The 22026-nt window shown below is 43.7% G+C and overlaps 1 protein-coding gene across 5 annotated transcripts in view; it reads left to right on the forward strand.

Moving 5' to 3' along the window:
* Nucleotides 1–22026, forward strand: part of LOC309971598 (uncharacterized protein) — a 380232-nt gene that overhangs the window by 128706 nt on the left and 229500 nt on the right. The gene's annotated exons all lie outside the window — the stretch shown is intronic.

Here is a 22026-nt window from a genome sequence, read left to right on the forward strand (position 1 = left end):
GAAAAGATACTTGATACAATTTCAATTTTCTTAAATTTACCAAGGCTTGATTTGTGACCTAAGATATGATCTATCCTGGAGAATGTTCCATGAGCACTTGAGAAAAATGTGTATTCTGTTGTTTTTGGATGGAGTGTCCTATAAATATCAATTAAGTCCATCTTGTTTAATGTATCATTTAAAGCTTGTGTTTCCTTATTTATTTTCATTTTGGATGATCTGTCCATGGGTGAAAGTGGGGTGTTTAAGTCCCCTACTATGAATGTGTTACTGTCGATTTCCCCTTTTATGGCTGTTAGTATTTGCCTTATGTATTGAGGTGCTCCTATGTTGGGTGCATAAATATTTACAATTGTTATATCTTCTTCTTGGATCGATCCCTTGATCATTATGTAGTGTCCTTCTTTGTCTCTTTTAATAGTCCTTACTTTAAAGTCTATTTTGTCTGATATGAGAATTGCTACTCCAGCTTTCTTTTGGTTTCCATTTGCATGGAATATCTTTTTCCATCCCCTTACTTTCAGTCTGTATGTGTCTCTAGGTCTGAAGTGGGTCTCTTGTAGACAGCATATATAAGGGTCTTGTTTTTGTATCCATTCAGCTAATCTATGTCTTTTGGTGGGAGCATTTAGTCCATTTACATTTAAGGTAATTATCGATATGTATGTTCCTATTCCCATTTTCTAAATTGTTTTGGGTTCGTTATTATAGGTCTTTTCCTTCTCTTGTGTTTCTTGCCTAAAAAAGATCCTTTAGCATTTGTTGTAAAGCTGGTTTGGTGGTGCTGAACTCTCTCAGCTTTTGCTTGTCTGTAAAGGATTTAATTTCTCCATCAAATCTGAATGAGATCCTTGCTGGGTAGAGTAGTCTTGGCTGCATGTTTTTCTCCTTCATCACTTTCAGTATGTCCTGCCACTCCCTTCTGGCTTGTAGGGTTTCTGCTGAGAGATCAGCTGTTAACCTTATGGGGATTCCCTTATGTGTTATTTGTTGTTTTTCCCTTGCTGCTTTTAATATGCTTTCTTTGTATTTAATTTTTGACAGTTTGATTAATATGTGTCTTGGCGTATTTCTCCTTGTATTTATCTTGTATGGGACTCTCTGTGCTTCCTGGACTTGATTAACTATTTCCTTTCCCATGTTAGGGAAGTTTTCAACTATAATCTCTTCAAATATTTTCTCAGTCCCTTTCTTTTTCTCTTCTTCTTCTGGAACCCCTATAATTCGAATGTTGGTGCGTTTAATGTTGTCCCAGAGGTCTCTGAGACTGTCCTCAGTTCTTTTCATTCTTTTTTCTTTATTCTGCTCTGCAGTAGTTATTTCCACTATTTTATCTTCCAGGTCACTTATCCGTTCTTCTGCCTCAGTTATTCTGCTATTGAGCCCATCTAGAGTACTTTTAATTTCATTTATTGTGTTGTTCATCGTTGCTTGTTTCATCTTTAGTTCTTCTAGGTCCTTGTTAACTGATTCTTGCATTTTGTCCAATCTATTGTCCATTCTATCTCCAAGATTTCGGGTCAACCTTACTATCATTATTCTGAATTCTCTTTCAGGTAGACTGCCTATTTCCTCTTCATTTGTTAGGTCTGGTGCATTTTTATCTTGCTCCTTTATCTGCTGTGAGTTTTTCTGTCTTCTCATTTTGCTTATCTTACTGTGTTTGGGGTCTCCTTTTTGCAGGCTGCAGGTTCGTAGTTCCTCCTGTTTTTGATGTCTGTCTCCAGTGGCTAAGGTTGGTTCAGTGGGTTGTGTAGGCTTCCTGGTGGAGGGGACTAGTGCCTGTGTTGTGGTGGATGAGGCTGGATCTTGTCTCTCTAGTGGGCAGGTTCACGTCTGGTGGTGTGTTTGGGGGTGTCTGTGGCCTTATTATGATTTTAGGCAGCCTCTCTGCTAATGGGTGAGGTTGTGTTCCTGTTTTGCTAGTTGTTTGGCATAGGTTTTCCAGCACTGTGGCTTGCTGGTCGTTGAGTGAAGCTGGGTGCTGGTGTTAAGATGGAGGTCTCTGGGAGATTTTCGCCATTTGATATTATGTGGAGCTGGGAGGTCTCTTGTTGATCAGTGTCCTGAAGTTGGCTCTCCTACCTCAGAGGCAGAGCCCTGCCTCCTGGCTGGAGCACCAAAAGCTTTTCATCCACACGGCTCAGGATAAAAGGGAGAAAAAGTAGAGGGAATTAGTAGAAGTATGAGGAAAGCAAGAAGGAAAGGAGGGTAGGAAGGAAGGAAGAAAGAAAGAAAGAAGCAAAGAAGGAAAGAAAGGAGGGAGGGAGGGAGGGAGGAAGGAAGGAAGGAGGGAAAGAAGGAAAAAAGACAGAAAGGAAGAAGATACAGTAAAAATAAAATAATGTATAATAAAGTTATTGAATTAAAAAATTCTTATTTAGAAAAAAAAAAAAAGGGACGGAAAGAACCTTAGGACAAATGTTGGCAGCAAAGCTATACAGACAAAATCTTACACAGAAGCATGCACATACACCCTCACTAAAAGAGGTAAATGGGGAAAAATCCTAAATCTTGCTGTCAGAGACCACCTCCTCAATTTGGGATGATTCGTTGTCTAAAGGAGGGAAGGAAGGACGGAAAGAAAGAAAGAAAGAACGAAGGTAAAGTATAATATTGTTATTAAAATTAATTATTAAAAAAAATTAAAAAAAAACATGGACGGATAGAACCCTAGGACAAATGGTGGAAGCAAGACTATACAGACAAGATCTCACACAGAAGCATACACATACACATTCACAAAAAGAGGAAAGGGGAAAAAATCATAGATCTTGCTCCTAAAGTCCACTTCCTTAATTTGGGATGATTGGCTGTCTATTCAGGTATTCCATAGATGCAGGGTATATCAAGTTGATTGTGGAGCTTTAATCCGCTGCTCCTGAGGCTGCTGGGAGAGATTTCCCTTTCTCTTCTTTGTTCTCACAGCTCCCAGGGCTCAGCTTTGGATTTGGCCCTGCCACTGCGTGTAGATCGCTGGAGGGCGTCTGTTTTTTGCTCAGACAGGATGGGATTAAAAGAGCCGCTGATTGGGGGCTCTGGCGCACTCAGGCCGGCGGGGACGGAGGGGCACAGAGTGCGGGGCGGGCCTGCGGTGGCAAAGGCCGGCGTGACTTTGCACCAGCCTGAGGCGCGCTGTGCGCTGTCCCGGGGAAGTTGTCCCTGGATCCCGGGAACCTGGCAGTGGCGGGCTGCACAGGCTCCGCGGAAGAGGGGTGTGGAGAGTGACCTGTGCTCGCACACAGGCCCCTCGGTGGCGGCAGCAGCAGCCTTAACGTCTCCCGCCCGCCTCTGGGGTCCGCGCTTTTAGCCGCGGCTTGCGCCCGTCTCTGGATTCCGCGCTTTCAGCCGCGGCTCGCGCCCGTGTCTGGATTCCGCGCTTTCAGCCGCGGCTCGCGCCCGTCTCTGGGGTTCGCGCTTTTAGCCGCGGCTCGCGCCCGTCTCTGGAGTTCCTTTAAGCAGCGTTCTTAAACCCCTCTCCTCACGCCCCAGGAAACAAAGAGGGAAGGAAAAGTCTCCTGCCTCTTCGGCAGGTGCAGGCTTTTCCCCGGACTCCCTCCCGGCTAGCTGTGGTGCACTAACCCCTTCAGGCTATGTTCAAGCCGCCAACCCCAGTCTTCTCCCTGCGCTCCGGCCTCAGCTCGCAGCCCCGCCCGCCCCGGCGGGTGAGCAGACAAGCCTCTCGGGCTGGTGAGTGCCGGTCGGCACCGATCCTCTGTGCGGGAATCTCTCCGCTTTGTCCCCCGCACCCCTGTTGCTGTGCTCTCCTCCGCAGCTTCGAAGCTCCCCCCTCCGCCTCCCGCAGTCTCCGCCCGCGAAGGGGCTTCCTAGTGTGTGGAAACTTTTCCTCCTTCACAGCTCCCTCCCACTGGTGCAGGTGCCGTCCCTATTCTTTTGTCTCTGTTTTTTCTTTTGCCCTACCCATGTACGTGGGGAGTTTCTTGCCTTTTGGGAGGTCTGAGGTCTTCTGCCAGCCTTCAGTAGGTGTTCTGTAGGAGTTGTTCCACGTGTATATGTATTTCTGGTGTATCTGTGGGGAGGAAGGTGATCTCCGCGTCTTACTCTTCCGCCATCTTCCGCCTTCCTCCCACTACTTTGAATTTAAGAATAATTTCCAAATGCCGACAGGAGCAAGCCATTCACGTCTGTTGATGGCCTCCACTTGCAGGATCCGAGGACAGAGCAGGAACCTCTGAGGTCCCAGATTTGAGGCCCCGCTCATAGCCTTGCTCCTTGGCAAGCTGGTCAAGTGGTGGCTCCATCTCACGCCTCTCACCCCAGAGTCCCATCTATGAGGAATGACCAGGCCAGGAGCCTGCCGCACTAAGTGTTTCAGCAAGCTGACCTCCAGGTTTCCTTCTCTCTCATTGTTCCATGAAGTTCTCTGATATGCACATCGCCACGGTTACAGTCATAGGCCCTTGGAGCGTCACCCCTCCAAGTAACCAGAGACACTCCACTTCCCAGCAGGTTCCTGTTATTTTCTGAAGGGCACTGGATGTCAGAGAGGAGAAGGGGCCTGGGCATGTGTGGGGTGATCTGCTGACTGGTGCTGTACATCCAGGTTCAGTGCTTTCAGGGCTAGGCTTGTGTTATGGGCTGAATTTTGTCTCCCCAAAATTCATATGTTAAGGTCCTAATCCTCTGGTACCTCAAAATGTGACTATATTGGAAACAGGGCTTTTAAAGAGGCAATTAAGATAAAACGAGGTCATTCGGCTGGGGTGGGCCTTAAGACTGGTGTCCTTATAAAAGGAGGAGATAAGGACAGAGACACACAGGGGAAACCATGTGAGGACAAAGGGAGAAAACGGTCGTCCACAAGCAAAGGGGAGAGAATCTTGGAAGAAACTAAACCTATCAACACATTGATCTCAGACTTCTAGCCTTCAGAATTGTGAGAAAATAAATTTCTGTTGTTTAAGCCACCCAGTGTGAGATATTTTGTAATGGCAGCCCAGGCAAAAGAGTACAAGTGGTGACTTAATTCCCCTTGGTTTCCTCTAGTGGCCTCCACATGTGACTTTGGTGTATTTCATGTCCACTCAGTGAGGATTCATTCAGCAGAGCGACCCTGAACCCAGATGGCTAGCTTCCCTTTTCACATCCTGTGTTTTCCCCAGTGTTCCAGCCTGTTCATTTCAGGACTTGGAGACCATGCCTGTACTCCGCCTTCCGAGGCCTCTGTGTGGCCCCTTGTCTGCACTGGCTGCCTTGTTTCAGCAGGAACAATTTGGGGGCATTTCCTTCTGGAGGACACAGAGGAGTAGGGACAGGAGTGCGAGGTGTTGGGCCCTGGGACCAGGCCTGCAGATCCTGCTCCCGTGAGGTCGCTTTTCTGCCCCTGGGTGCTCATGCATTCTGTGCCTGTGGCTTCTCCTCTGCGACCTCCTCCCTCCCAGCCTCTGCTTCAGAGGCTGAGAAATCCCAAAGGCACAGGCATGGAGAGGAGACAGATAGAGGGCCAGGTCACAGATCTGAGGACACCTGTGCCTTGCACATGGATTTCCCTTTGTCTTACCCTTCTTAATTCCTAGAGACAGCAAATTGTACTTGCCAGCCTTAAATATTTTGGCCAGGGGATGTGAAAAAAGCCACGTTGGCTTGCTTTCCGTTTAGTCACATATACTGTATGGTCAGTGGAACAGCAGGACAGTTTGTCTGCATGTAAAGGAAAAGTATCTCTAGTCACCAAAGCTGCCCATTGGTTAGGTTATAGTAAGAGTTATACCTTCACTGTATGATGGTTTACAGTTTCCTGACCACTTTTACGAGCATTTTTGTTTTAAAACATTTATTGTCTCTGGTTTATAAATACAAAATTAAGATCAGGGGAGATCATATTCTCCTAACTGGGCTGATTTCTAGCCCAGTACAGATGTCCCCTCGGCCATCTCTTGCCTCTGCCACAGCTGGCTTCCCAGTTCCTCTGTGCTGCTGGCCCAGCACATCAGGCCCATGTGTAACTTAGCTCAGTGCATCATTTTCCACAGGGACGGCGGGGAAGAAGGCTTCCCCAAATTGGTGAGATCGAGAGAGTTTCTTTTCAGGGAAGCTTGTTTCTGACCTTGCTGGCTTACCCAGTTCCAGGATCTGAATCTGTGATGAACCTACCCCGTTCTCCACCATCTGCACCTGAGCCAATTCTGACTGGTACAAAGAATATCAGCATCTGTCTTTCCCAGTATGGGTCAGAAAATGCCACTGTTTCTCCAATTTCAGGCCACACTAAGTGGACAGTAGAGAGAAGCAGACATTTTTGAGAATTATGGCACCTTCTTCCACCAGCATTGTTGAAAAATGGTTGGCCTTTCTTTCTGAGAAGGTTTGGTGGCTTCTGTGTCAAATTCTAGCACGGCCCAGAGTCCAGTCATGCTCTGCTATCTGCAGGACCCCAGGTTCCCAAATAGCCCTTTGTGTATATCGTCCACCTACCTCAGTACTTGAGGTGCTGCAGGCTTTTCCCTGTCCCATTCTGCACTGGTTTAATGTAGAATTGGGCTGTACCTTGTTTTCCTTCCTGTCTTCTGCTGGAGAATTTGCAGCTGTCCTGTCCTGGACCCCAGCCAGTGCTGGACTCAGCACCTCAAGCCCTCCACCTAGGGTCCCACACCTGTAGTAGGCAGAATTCTGAGAAGGCCTCAAGATTTCCACCCCCTGGTGTATATATCCCAAATAATCCCCTCCCTTTGAGTGGAGGGAAGACTGTTAATGTGATGGATTTATGTCCTGTGATTAGGTTTCGAAGGTGAAGGTCAGTTTGCAGATGAAGATCCCTAATGTTGATTTTGAATAATCAAGAAGGAAATCACATGAGCCCTTGAAAGGGACTGGGCCCTTCCTGAAGAGAGAGTCCAAGCGTGATAGAGATCTTCCTGCTGGCCTTGAGGATGTAAGCTGCCACGTTGTGAGAGGGCCTATGGGGGGACCCCAGTAGGGAGCTGAGTGTGACCTTTAGTTGCCGAGAGCAACCTCTAGCTGACAACCTCTAGCTAGCATGAAAGCTGGGACCACAGTCTTACAGTTGCAAGGAGCTGAATTTGGCCAACAACCATATGAGGTTGGGAGTGGACCCTGAGCTCCAGAAGGGAATGTTCCCCAGCCAATACCTTGAGAGAGACCCTGCCCAGACTTCTGACCTACAGGAACTGTGAGATAATAAACACCTTGTTTCATGCTGCTAAATTAGTGGTAATTTGTTACACAGCAAGAGAACACTTAATGCAGTGCCCCGACTTCTATCCCCCCAACTGTGTGGCTCAGGGTGCTATCACAGCTTTCAGGGTTTCCTAATAGCTGCTACTGCCTGACTTCGTGATTGGCCTGCATCCTGGAATCACATTTTTCAGACACGATCTGAGCCCGTGGTATGGATAATAACTCCTGGGCTCGGGGCTATAGCTCATCCTCCCCAGGGTCAGCCTGCTGGCCCCATCCACCTGAATGCAAGGGAGAAATGAGAAGGTTTGGTCTTTCTCCAATGGGCTCCACTCCACAAAGCTATGTTCCTTGTTCCCATCAGACCATTTCAAGGAACTTACGGGAGCCACAAAACCCAGCCGCTTGAAATTAGGAACAATCCCCCAAGCTTTCCCCAACAAAGGTCAAGAAAATGTCACCATTTCTCCAAGCCCAGACCACAGTAACTCGAGATTAGAAAGGAATGAACATTTTTTAGAATTATAGTGGCTTCTCCTATCTGCAGGCTTTAGAAATTGCCAACCATCATTTCTAAGGAGTCTTGGTGATTTATTTGTGAAATTCTTAGGGGGGATTGCAATGAGAAGAGAAATCTCACCAGTCTCAAAGCTGCTCATCAGCTTATTTAAAAATTTGCTATATATTTAGCAAACACTTAGGGCAAACCACAGGAAAAATACAGGAGAGAATTCATTCCCTGTCAAAACCAGTTGAAAATATAAAGCCCCAAAATGCATCAGTGAATATGGGAAATGGGGTAAGACACCCCCACCCCCACCTGCTTGATCTCTGATTAGCAAGCAAAATCATTTTCTTAAGAATTTTTATTTTGATATAATTATAGACTCATAGGAAGTTGCAAAATGGTACAGAGTCCCATGCCCCTTTACCCAGCTTTCCCTGATGGTGAACTTTATATAAGTATAACATAAAATCAAAAGTGAAATTGACACTGGTGCATGTTACGGATTGAATTGAGTCCTACCCCCTGCAGAAAATATATGGTAGAGTCCTAATCCCCCAGTACCTCTGAATGTGAACTTCTTTGGAAATAGGGTTGTTGCAGATGTACTTAGTTAAGATGAAGTCAAATTAGAGTAGGATGGGCTCCTAATCCAATATGATTGGTGCCCTTACAAGAAGATGGCCACATGAAGGTAGACACAGGGAGAATTCCATGAAACAGCAAGGGCAGAGATTTGAGTTCTGCAGCTGCCCACCAACTAATGCCAAGGATGGCCAGCAAACTGCGAGAAAGAAGCTAGGAAGAGGCAAGGAAGGCTCTCCCCTATAGATTTTAGAGGGAGCATGCTTCCACTGACATCTTGATTTCAGACTTCTAGCCTCCAGAACTGGAGACAATAAATTTCTATTGTGTTAAGCCACCAATTTGTGGCACTTTGTTTTGGCAGCCCTAGGAAACTAATACAGTACTATACTAGACTAAACGACTGACTATAGTACTGTTGTATCCTGGAGGTTTGGGGTGTTGTATTGAGAATTTCTGGATCCAGTTTTGTCTTCTTTTTCTAGGAGGCTGTCATCCTGGTTATGTGTAGGTCATAGGTCCAGATCAGGGTAAATGTTCAGCTCCCCATCAGCCATACCCATATGAGGATGAGGGTGGGTGGGAGATGGGTGATGCTAGCAGTGCCTCATTGCGGATGAGTTTGGGGTGGAAGTCTAGCTCCCCAGTCAGCCTTGCGGACACTGTGGTGGGGTTGGCGAATGAGGATGTTTTCCATTGCTATTTGGCTAAAGTAGAACAGTTATTGTCAAAAAACCTCTCTGTTCTGTCAAGTTGTCATTTTTCCATTCCCATAACCATGGGCATTAAGCTTTGCCTGGGGTTTCTTTGTCTGTACCTGTTGGTAGCTCCAGGTGGCAGGCTTCTCCAGTTCCCTGGCTAAAGTGTAAAGAAAACCCAGGGGCCTCACTGCTGTGTTGTTCTTCAAATCCCAAGGTCTCTAGGAAGGTGCCTTAAGCTTTCCACCTTTCAGAGTCTTCCTATGTTCGATTTATTTTATTGTTGTAAAATATGCATAACATAAAATTTACCATTTTAAGTGTATAGTTCTGTGGAATTAAGTATATTCACATTGATATGCAACTGTCACCATCATCCAAATTCGGATCTTTCTGTCTTCTCAAACTAAAACTCTGGTTTCAAGGTTAATCTGTGCTGTAGCATGTGTCAGAATTTCTTTCCTTTTTAAAGCTGAATAATATTCCATTGTATGTATGTACCACATTTTGTTTTTCCATTCATCTGTTGATGGACAATTGGGTTGCTTCCACCTTTGGGCTATTGTGTATGATGCTGCTATGAACATGGGTGTACAAGTATCTATTTGAGACCTTGCTTTCAATTCTTTTGGTTATATGCCAAGAAGTAGAATTGCTGGATCATAGGTAATTCTATGTTTAATTTTTTATGATTGACTTTTTATGTTATGTCCAGCATTTTTTATTTTTAAGAAGGAAGACTTGGGAGGAAATGAGAGTACGCTACCTTGGCTGGAACTGTCAAGCTAGTCAATTTGAAAAATCTTTTTCTTAGCGTTAACAAATAAACTGCATTACAGCATAACTGGCAAGGGTCTCTTGAAGTTTATGTCCAGATCATGAATGCGCCTTTCTTTGGAATCCTTACCTACTTCTGACACCCAGGGAGTTTTCCTAAAGAATAATTGGGTTCCAGGCCCTCTGGTCAATCATGGAGCATGAATCTAGGGAGGTGAATTATTTTTTACTTCTTTCTTTTTCTTTATTGGAACTTCTAACATGTAAGTAACACGTAGATATTGCAATATAGGTTATAATAATCCTTTTCATTTTCCAAGAAACTTTCATTTTATAATCTTACTAATCCCTATAGTATCACTCTGAAGGAAGCAATCAAGACCAAGATTATTTATCTTCATTTTATAGACAAGGAAATGGACTCAGAAATAGATTTGCGATGAGAATTCTCAAACTTCTGATACTTAAGTCACTGCTCTTGCTTAACTGCTCATGTCATTTGATTGAATTAATGATAGCAGGACCACTTCAGCATTTTAGATAATCAACCCCGCCTTTATCAATAGAGAATGTCCTGTTAATAGGGTTGTAACTTGTTTCTGAGTCTGGGAACTGCAGGAAAAGAGTAAGGATAGAAGGAGTATGTTTGTGGATTGAGAACATCTGGTTTGCATTTGGCATTGGAAGGGATAATAACTCTGTTACGCAGGCCTGTAGTTTCTCTTTCAGATTTATCATCCAGTCTACCCTGGAGCAGGACATTAGCATTAGTACAAACGGAGGGACCTTTCTTCTGAATACTCAGGGTCACTGACAGTGGAGGGCTGTGTGTGCAGATCATGATGGTGCAGCTCACATCAGGCTAGGGCTAACAAAGACAAAGTCAGCAGGAGGTCAGCAGAACAGATCTCTGGACACGTTTGCTGATAGATATACCTGAGTCTCAGAGTCGTATGCCTGGGCCTGGGATGTCTGGTGGGCTGCTTAGCAGTTGATCCCATAAAACTCTCCCAGTGGAAGGTCAGATGAAGACTCAGAGCCCCACGTCACGGAACATGATAAAGTTTGACTAGGAGTCCTGAATACCCAGCATGCTGCTCACACGGAGCCTAAGTGTCTCTGTGGTCCGACAGCCTCTCTCTGGGAAGCCTCCTTGCCTCCCTGGATTAGAAATGCAAGTTCCTGTGGAAGGTGCCCCAGTCATAAAGCCGACTCCACGTGTAGTTTTTACACACTAACGTCAATGGTCTCACCCATGCTATTAAGAACTACACTAAACAGATGGGGCAGAGTGCCAAGTCTTAGCTTCAGGCAGGCAAGTAAGAAGACAGGGTTACTGTGCAAGGATTTTTCTTAGCTACCCTCTCTCCCTTTTAAAAACCATTCAAATACTCTGTTCCCACTGCTAGACATGCAGTAGGTTTGTCTGCAACATGAGCTGTTCTATGATTTTCTATCCCCTAATTTTTTTTAATGCAGTTTAATAATTTAGTTCTTTTTTATTAATTTTTATTGGAGTATAGTTGCTTTACAATGTTGTGTTAGTTTCTTGCTGTACAGCAAAGTGAATCAGTCATACATATACATATATCTACTCTTTTTTAGATTTCCTTCCCATTTAGGTCACCACAGAGCATTGAGTAGAGTTCCCTGTGCTGTACAGTAGATTCTCATTAGTTATCTATTTTATACATAATAGTGTATATATGTCAGTCCCAATCTCCCAATTCATCCCACCTCCCCTTACCCCCTTCATAACCATAAGGCTGTTCTCTACATTTGTGACTCTATTTCTGCTTTGCAAATAAGTTCATCTCTACCATTTTTCTGGATTCCACATATAAGTGATATTATACGATATTTATTTTTTTCTTTCTGACATACTTCACTCTGAATGTTAGTCTCTAGGTCCATCCTAATAATTTAATTCTATCTTTGATGACCTCTTTAGTTGGCCAAGTTTGGATTGATGTATTTGGCTTCTCTCTACTTCTCTTGTAATAGGAAAGAAAAGGAATAGACATTTAGATTTCTCCTACAACCTCTACACTTAGATTATCAATAAAATCTCAGGAAATTATGTTCTGCCTTTGAATGAAAAAAATGCCCTCTTCTAGTTCTTCCATTTGTCCTATTTTTAGCCTCTAAAATACCTCAATAGCACATCTGCCAGAAGCCCCTGCTGGACACGCTTGCCCTGGGAACAAGGGAGTTGGCCACCAGCATAACAGATTTTGGGCATTGGTGTCTAGCTTTGGGCCTGGGAGGGACACACAGACATTGGGTGGAAGGACCAGCTTGTTCCTATGACGAGGCTCTGGGAGCTCCACCTCCCCACACTCGACTCTCCAGTCACAACAGATCCTACCATCTCCCCCTCCCCCTTTCTCACACTGCTCCCCAAGGCTAAAGTTTATGAATATTCTGCAGAGAGTATTCTCTAAAGCCCTCACTCAGAGCCATGTTTTTGACTTTTGTATATGTTTAACAAGTTTAGCAGATAGAGCAGAGGAAAGATATTTATGGAAATGTATTTTGTTTCTTTACAAAATTTATCCAAAGTGATTAAAAACTTTTTAAAAAAGTACCAGGAATAATAACTTTGGTAGGCTGGATAATGGCCCCCAAAGATGTTCATGTCCTAGTTCTAGGAAGCTGAGAATATGTTATATTTCACTGCAAGGAGAGATTAAGGCAACAGATGGAATTAATATTGATAGCCAGCTGAACTTGAGTTGGGGAGATTCCTTGCATTATCCTGTGGGCCCAATGTAATCACAAGGGTCCTTAAAGTGGAGGAGGGAAGGAGAAGAGTCAGTGTCAGAGACGTGCAGGGTGAGGTCTGGACTGGCCTTTGCTGGCTTGGAAGATGGAGTAAGGGGCTGTGCACCAAGGAAGGTGGGCAACCTCCAAAAGCTGGAAAAGGCAAGGAAATGGATTCTTGTCTAGAACCTCCAGGAGGAACCAGCCCTGCCAGCACCTTGATTTCGGTCCAATAAAACTGATTTCAGACTTCTGCCTTCCAGAACTGTAAGATAACAAATTTGTGTTGCCACTAACCCTGTGCCAATTTGTTATAGCAGCAACAGGAGACAAATACAGTAACATAGCCAAAAGCCTAATTTCCCAAGCTTTTAGACATGTGAGGCTATTTCTCATATGTCTAAAATGTAAATTATGTAGGAATACCAGAACTCAGGGTCACCTGTATGTGTGGCAGTGGGGATGGGGCGCTGCAGATGGCTGCCATCCAGCCTTTTCTCCCTGCATGTGCTTGCTCCTCCCATCAAGGGCTGGAGTACGTTGCCTTTCCTCTCTAACACCAGATGGGACAGAATCGGCCTCAGCAGAATTGCCTGTTTCCAGCTAGGCCTGAAGAGGCCTAGTCATGCCCCCTTTTGCCCTCTTGGAAGCAACTGGTCTGTAAGAAGTCTAAATACTTGGCTGGAGAGTGAGACCTGGTGAATCCCTGGGCATTTAACTGCCCCAGCGGGAGTATCTGGTGTGAATGAAGCCACTGTGACCCTCCAGCCCCAGTCGTGCACAGCAGCACCATGTGGAGCATCAACAGCCATCTCCACTGACCACAGTACAGACTTGTGAGCAAATAATGCCAACAGCGTGGGCCAGATCATTTATTGAGTTTCTCCTATCTGCCAAGTACTAGATGAAACCTGTGTTCCTTGGTAACAGGGCAGAATTGGTGCCTGTCCCGTGTGCCTTCCAGGCTCCTAAAACAAAGCACAACGAACTAGCAAACAATCAAACATGGGTTTACCGTAAAAGGGGAAACTAAAAACCAGAGAGCCCAAGTCACCTTCTGAAGGCCACACAACTAAGTATGAATGAGGACTCATGCTCAGGGTTGGGGAACCAAGCCTGCTGGGCCAGGTTGGTTCCTGCTGCAAAGCACTTGTTTTACCCTACAGTTATCTCACATAAGCACCAAATGCCATCCTGTAGTTCTGCTTGACCAAATGTTCACATTTTCCACATACTATATTTTTTGTGTTCTTTAAGGATCTAAATTTTCTTGGTTAGCCTCACATAAAACTCTATTACAGAAATAAAACACAAAATTTGATTAGGTTTCAATGAATGGAAAACTATGAAGTCCAAATAAATGCAGAAATCAATGGACTTGGGACTAAAGGACAAAATGCTCCCAGCTGTAGCTGTACCCTTTCCACCTTCTTTAAGAGAATTTCCAACACAGAAAGAGGCTGATAAAGCAGAAATGTCAGTTAAAAAATGCTTTCACTTCTGGGAATTGTTCTGATTAAAACATATAATTCATCTATGCTTAATTATGATGTATAAAGCACTTTCTGAAATGCCTTCTATTCTTTGGAGTCCCCACCTGCCTGCTGGGATCACTGTCTACTGGCTGCTCCTTGGCCCTCTGGAGCTGTACCCCTGCACCCAGCCAAGACATCCACCCCTCAGGGGGCTGGACTCTCTGAGGCTGGCCCTGTCTGGGCTGCTGACAGGGTAACACCCATCAGCATGGTAAGGCCCGGCTTCCTCCATGGACTCCTCTACCCTGATGGGCACCTGGTCCAGGTCCCAGCCTTCCGGACCTGGCATATCTAGATGCCTCCTTGCACAGAGCTTAGCAGCAAAAACAAGCCAGGTGTGCGCAATTCTCTGCTGAAGCCATAACATGATGGCATCACGAATACTTATATATATACACACACACACACACACACACACACACACACACACACACACACACACACACATATATATGTATATGTATATATATACCAAATTAGAAACCATTTATTAAAGACTCATATAAGATGGTAATTCAAAACTATCTTCCCTCTCCTGAGAAAGATATTCCATATGGTGTGAAGAATAAAAGTAAAATAATGGAAATAATCTAGAGGGAGAGAGATGAATATTTATCAGATTCCAGGATGAACATGGGCTTTGTAATTGTAATGCTTTAGGGAAAATTAATTCACCAGAAGCCCCCCTGGGAAGAACATGGTAATTATTTGGAAAAGATGCCAGATAAGCACCTAGAGGAAGGAGGGAGCAATACTTAGGGAAGGTGAGGGCATTGCAAAACTGCCTTCTGGAGAGCTGGGGACCTCGCTAGCTAAGAGCTGACCTCATGCTCGGCTGAGTACTGGTAGTAGTTGGTTTAGGGACAAATATTGTCCTGGCACAGTGGAGCAGAGGAAGTTGAGGTTTTGGGGGTGTTAGGGGAGATTTCCTGGGGGGATTGGTTTGAATTTTGTACAAATGAAAAATCTCTGAAGCAACAAAAAGAAAAAAATGTACCACAAGCAGATAAAAGTAAATAACAAGAGAGATTGGTTCAGTATGGCAGAGTAGAAGGACATGTGCTCACTCCCTCTTGCGAGAGCACTGGAATCACAACTAACTGCTGAACATTCATGGAAAGGAAGACAATGGAACTCACCAAAAAAGATACCCCACATCCAAAGACAAAGGAGAAGCTGCAATGAGACGTAGGAGGGGCACAATCACAATACAATCAAATCCCATAATGGCTGGGTGGGTGACTCACAAACTGGAGAACACTTATACAACAGGGGTCCACCCACTGGAGTGAAGGTTCTGAGCTCCATGTCAGGCTTCCCAACCTGGGGGTCCAGCAACGGGAGGAGGAATTCCTAGAGAATCAGACTTTGAAGGCTAGCAGGATTTGATTGCAGGACTTCGACAGGACTGGGGGAAACAGAGACTCCACGCTTGGAGGGCACACACGAAGTAGTGTGTGCATTGGGACCCAGGGGAAGGAGCAGTGACCCCATAGGAGACTGAACCAGACCTATGTGCTACTGTTGGAGGGTCTCCTGCAGAGGCGGGGTGTGGCTGTGGTTCACCGTGGGGACAAGGACACTGGCATCAGAAGTTCTGAGAAGTACTTCTTGGCGTGAGCCCTCCCAGAGTCCTCCATTAGACCCACCAAAGAGCAGGGTAAGCTCTGGTGCTGGGTCACCTCAGGCCACATAACCAACAGGGAGGAAACCCAGCCCCACCCATTGGCAGACAAGCGGATTAAAGTTTTACTGAGCTCTGCCCAGTAGAGCAACACCCAGCTCTACCCGCCACCAGTCCCTTCCATCTGAAAGCTTGCACCAGCCTCTTAGATAGCCTCATCTGCCAGAGGGCAGACAGCAGAAGCAAGAGCTACAATTCTGCAGCCTGTGGAAGGAAAACCACATTCACAGAAAGATAGACAAAATGAAAAGGCAGACGACTATGTACCAGATGAAGGAACAAGATAAAATCTCAGAAAAACAACTAAATGCACTGGAGATAGGCAAACTTCCAGAAAAAGAATTCAGAATAATGATACTGAAGATGATCCAGGACCTCAGAAAATGAATGGAGGCAAAGATCGAGAAGATGCAAGAAATGTTTAACAAAGACCTAAAAGAATTAAAGAACAAACACCTAGAAGAATTAAAGAACAAACAAACAGAGATGAACACTACAATGACTGAAAAGAAAAATACACTGGAAGGAATCAATAGCAGAATAACTGAGGCAGAAGAACGGATAAATGACCTGGAAGACAGAATGGTGGAATTCACTGGCACGGAACAGAATAAAGAAAAAAGAATGAAAAGAAATGAAGACAGCCTAAGAGACCTCTGGGACAACATTAAATGTAGCAACATTCGCATTATAGGGGTCCCAGAAGGAGAAGAGAGAGAGAAAGGACACAAGAAAATATTTGAAGAGATTATAGTCGAAAACTTCCCTAACATGGGAAAGGAAATAGCCACCCAAGTCCAGGAAGCACAGAGAGTCCCATACAGGATAAACCCAAGGAGAAACATGCCAAGACACATAGTAATCAAATTGGCAAAAATAAAGACAAAGAAAAATTATTGAAAGCAACAAGGGAAAAACGACAAATAACATACAAGGGAACTCCCATAAGGTTAATAGCTGATTTCTCAGTAGAAACTCTATAAGCCAGAAGGGTGTGGCATGATATATTTAAAGTGATGAAAGGGGAGAAACTACAACCAAGATTACTGTACCCGGCAAGGATCTCATTTAGATTTGATGGAGAAATCAAAAGCTTTACAGACAAGCAAAAGCTAAGAGAATTCAGCACCACCAAACCAGCTCTACAACAAATGCTAAAGGAACTTCTCTAAGTGGGAAACACAAGAGAAGAAAAGGACTTACAAAAACAAACCCAAAACAATTAAGAAAATGGTAACAGGAACATACATATCAATAATTACCTTAAATGTGAATGGATTAAATGCTCCAACCAAAAGACACAGGCTCACTGAATGGATACAAAAACAAGACCCCGGGCTTCCCTGGTGGCACAGTGGTTGAGAGTCCGCCTGCCAATGCAGGGGACACGAGTTCGTGCCCTGGTCCAGGAAGATCCCACATGCCGCGGAGCGGCGGGGCCCGTGAGCCATGTCCGCTGAGCCTGTGCGTGCGGAGCCTGAGCTACGCAATGGGCGAGGCCACAACAGTGAGAGGCCCGCGTACCGCAAAAAAAAAACCCCAAACAAAAAAACAGCAAGACCCATATATATGCTGTCTACAAGAGACCCACTTCAGACCTGGGGACACATACAGACTGAAAGTGAGGGGATGGAAAAAGATACTCCATGCAAATGGAAATCAAAAGAAAGCTGGAGTAGCAATACTCATATTAGATAAAATAAACTTTAAAATAAAAAATGTTACAAGAGACAAGGCAGGACACCACCTAATGATCAAGGGATCGATCCAAGAAGAAGATGTAACAATTATAAATATATATGCACCCAACATAGGAACACCTCAGTACATAAGGCAACTGCTAACAGCTATAAAAGAGGAAATTGACAGTAACACAATAGTAGTGGGGGACTTTAACACCTCACTGACACCAATGGACAGATCATCCAGACAGAAAATTAATAAAGAAACACAAGCTTTAAATGACACAATAAACCAGATAGATTTAATTGATATTTAAAGGACATTCCATCCAAAAACAGCAGATTACACTTTCTTCTCAAGTGCACACGGAACATTCTCCAGGATAGATCACATCTTGGGTCACAAATCAAGCCTCAGTAACTTTAAGAAAATTGAAATCATATCAAGCACCTTTTCCAACCAGAACACTATGAGATTAGAAATCAATTACAGGGAAAAAAATGTAAAACAAACAAACACACGGAGGCTAAACAATACATTACTAAATAACCAAGAGATCACTGAAGAAATCTAAGAGGAAATCAGAAAGTACCTAGAGACAAATGACAATGAAAACACGACGATCCAAAACCTATGGGATGCAGCAAAAGCAGTCCAAAGAGGGAAGTTTATAGCAATACAAGCCTACTTCAAGAAACAGGAAACATCTCAAATAAACAATCTAACCTTACACCTAAAGGAACTAGAGAAAGAAGAATAAGAAAAACACCAAAGTTATTAGAAGGAATGAAATCATAAAGATCAACGCAGAAATAAATGAAATAGAAACAAAGCAATAGCAAAGATCAATAAACCTAAAAGCTGGTTCTTTGAGAAGATAAACCAAATTGAGAAACCTTTAGCCAGACTCATCAAGAAAAAGAGGGAGAAGACTCAAATCAATAAAATTAGAAATGAAAAAGGAGAAGTTACACCAGACACCCCAGAAATACAAAGCATCCTAGGAGACTACTACAAGCAACTCGATACCAATAAAATGGACAACCTCGAAGAAATGGACAAATTCTTAGAAAGGTATAACCTTCCAAGACTGAACCAGGAAGAAATAGAAAATATGAACACCAATCACAAGTAATGAAATTGAAACTGTGATTACAAATCTTCCAACAAACAAAAGTCCAGGACCAGATGGCTTCACAGGTGAATTCTATCAAACATTTAGAGAAGAGCTAACACCCATCCTTCTCAAACTCTTCCAGAAAATTGCAGAGGAAGGAACACTCCCAAACTCATTCTATGAGGCCACCATCACCCTGATACGAAAACCAGGAAAAGATATCACAAAAAAGGAAAATTACAGACCAATATCACTGGTGAATATAGATGCAAAAATCCTCAACAAAATACTAGCAAACAGAATCCAACAACACATTTAAAGGATCATATACCATGGTAAAGTGGGATTTATCCCAGGGGTGCAAGGATTCTTCAATATATGCAAATCAATCAATGTGATACACCATATTAACAAACTGAAGAATGAAAACCATATGATAATCTCAATAGATGCAGAAAAAGCTTTTGATGAAATTCAACACCGTTTATGATAAAAACTCTCCAGAAAGTGGGCATAGAGGGAACCTACCTCACATTAATAAAGGCCATATACGACAAACCCACAGCAAACATCATTCTCAATGGTGAAAACCTGAAAGTATTTCCTCTAAGATCAGGAAGAAGACAAGGATGTCCACTCGCACCACTAGTATTCAACATGGTTTTGGAAGTCCTAGCCATGGCAATCAGAGAAGAAAAAGAAATAAAAGGAATACAGATTGGAAAAGGAGAAGTAAAACTGTCACTGTTTGCAGATGACATGATACTATACATAGAGAATCCTAAAGATGCCACCGGAAAACTACTAGAGCTAATCAATGAATTTAGTAAAGTTGCAGGATACAAAATTAATGCACAGAAATCTCTTGCATTCCTATACACTAATGATGAAAAATCTGAAAGAGAAATGCAGGAAACACTCCCATTTACCATTGCAACAAAAAGAATAAAATACCTAGGAATAAACCTACCTAGGGAGACAAAAGACCTGTATGCAGAAAACTATAAGACACTGATGAAAGAAATTAAAGGTGATACCAACAGATGGAGAGATGTACCATGTTCTTGGATTGGAAGAGTCAACATTGTGAAAATGAATATACTACCCAAAGCAATCTACAAATTCAATGCAATCCCTATCAGTTTACCGATGGCATTTTTTACAGAACTAGAAGAAAAAATCTTAAAATTTGTATGGAGACACAAAAGACCCCGAATAGCCAAAGTGGTCTTGAGGGAAAAAAACGGAGCTGGAGGAATCAGACTCCCTGCCTTCAGAGTATACTACAAAGCTACAGTAATCAAGACAATATGGTACTGGCACAAAACCAGAAATATAGATCAATGGAACAGGATAGAAAGCCCAGAGATAAACCCACGCACCTATGGTCAACTAATCTATGACAAAGGAGGCAAGTATATACAATGGAGAAAAGACAGTCTCTTCAATAAGTGGTGCTGTGAAATCTGGACAGCTACTTTAAAAAGAATGAAATTAGAACACTCCCAAACACCATACACAAAGATAAACCCAAAATGGATTAAAGACCTAAATGTAAGACAGGATACTTTAAAACTCTTAGAGGAAAACCTAGGAAGAACACTCTTTGACATAAATCCCAGCAAGATGTTTTTTGATCCACCTCCTAGAGTAATGGAAATAAAACCAAAAATAAACAAATGGGACCTAATGAAACTTCAAAGCTTTTGCACAGCAAAGGGAACTACAAACAAGACAAAAAGACAACCCCCAGAATGGGAGAAAATATTTGGAAACGAAACAACAGACAAAGAATTAATCTCCAAAATATATAAGCAGCTCATGCAGCTCAATATTAAAAAAACAAACAACCTGATCCATAAATAGGCAGAAGACCTAAATAGACATTTCTCCAAAGAAGACATACAGATGGCCAAGAAGCACATGAAAAGCTGCTCAACATCACTAATTATTAGAGAAATGCAGATCAAAACTACAATGAGGCATCACCTCACACCAGTTAGAATGGGCATCATCAGAAAATCTACAAACAAGAAATGCTGGAGAGGGTGTGGAGAAAAGGAAACCCTTCTGCACTGTTAGTATGAATGTAAATTGATGCAGCCACTATGGAGAACAGTATGGAGGTTCCTTAAAGAACTAAAAATAGAATTACCATATGACCCAGCAATCCCACTATTGGGCATATATCCAGAGAAAACCATAATTCAAAAAAGCACATGCGCTCCAATGTTCATTGCAGCACTATTTACAATAGCCAGGTCATGGAAACAACCTAAATGCCCATTGACAGATGAATGGATAAAGAAGATCTGGTACATATATACAATAGAATATTACTCAGCCATAAAAAAGAATGAAATTGGGTCATTTGTAGAGACGTGGATGTATCTAGGGCTGTCATACAGAGTGAAGTAAGTCAGAAAGAGGAAAACAAGTATTGTATATTAACGCATATGTGTGGAACCTAGAAAAATGGTACAGATGAACCAGTTTGCAGGGCAGAAATAGAGACACAGACAGAGAGAACAAACGTATGGACACCAAGAGGGGAAGTGGCAGGGGTGGTGCTCGTGCTGGGATGAATTGGGAGATTGGGATTGACATATATACACTAATATGTATAAAATAGATAACTAATAAGAACCTGCTGTATAAAAAATAAATAACATTTAAAAATTAATAAAAAAGTAAATAACAAGTTAAGGAAAATGCAGCAAATATGACGAAGGTTTAGTTGGCATGTTCTTACTCCTCTCTATTAAAAGTGCCAATGCTCCAGAAGAAACTAGAAAAGAACACTGGGTCAGTGGGGCCCTCTGAGAAGAGCAGGGGATGGGATGAATCTTGGGAGGGTTTACTAGGGGAACTGAGGGGGAGAAGGAGTGGGGGAAGGCAGCCAACAGGCGGGCAGACTGGAGAGAAGGAGACAAAGGAGTTGGGGAGGAGGTGTCCTGGATGCCTGGGATCCTGGAGCCAGAGTCAGAGGAGCCCCAGGTTTCCGGGAGCAGGCCAGGCCTTGGCCTTCCTGCCGCCCACCCTCGTGATGGGGTGGCCTCTGCTCATGTGCAGCCTGGGCTGTGGAGCCAGCAGCAGGGACCCCTGGCCATCTGTCTTCCCTCTGGTTGGAGTCTGGGTGCTCATTTTCATGGCCAGCACAGATGTGACAAGAAGGTCTCAAAGGAGGGCATGCAGATGGCCAGGAAGCATTTTATGTAGTGTCCCACAGCCCTCGGAGAAGATGGGGCCACCAGTGCAGGCAGGGCAGCCTCCCCAGTCCTCCTCAGCCGTGGGCATACTCTTCTCAAAGAGGAGTCAGGACTTCCCATGCTGTCCTCAGAGCCTAAATTTAACTCCAGAAGAATTGCAGATCTATGAATCTCAGAGCACAGGTTTTCTTTTAGTGTACCCCCGTGGCCACCCAGCCTGTATCTGAATGCCTCCCATGCCAGGGAACTCACTCATGTTTAAAATATATCTGGATAGGTTTTGAAGAGCCATGTTACTCAAAGCAGGATCTG

Source organism: Leucopleurus acutus (genome assembly GCF_964270905.1).
Source record: "Leucopleurus acutus genome assembly, chromosome: 14".
NCBI classification, from domain to species: Eukaryota; Metazoa; Chordata; class Mammalia; order Artiodactyla; family Delphinidae; genus Leucopleurus; species Leucopleurus acutus.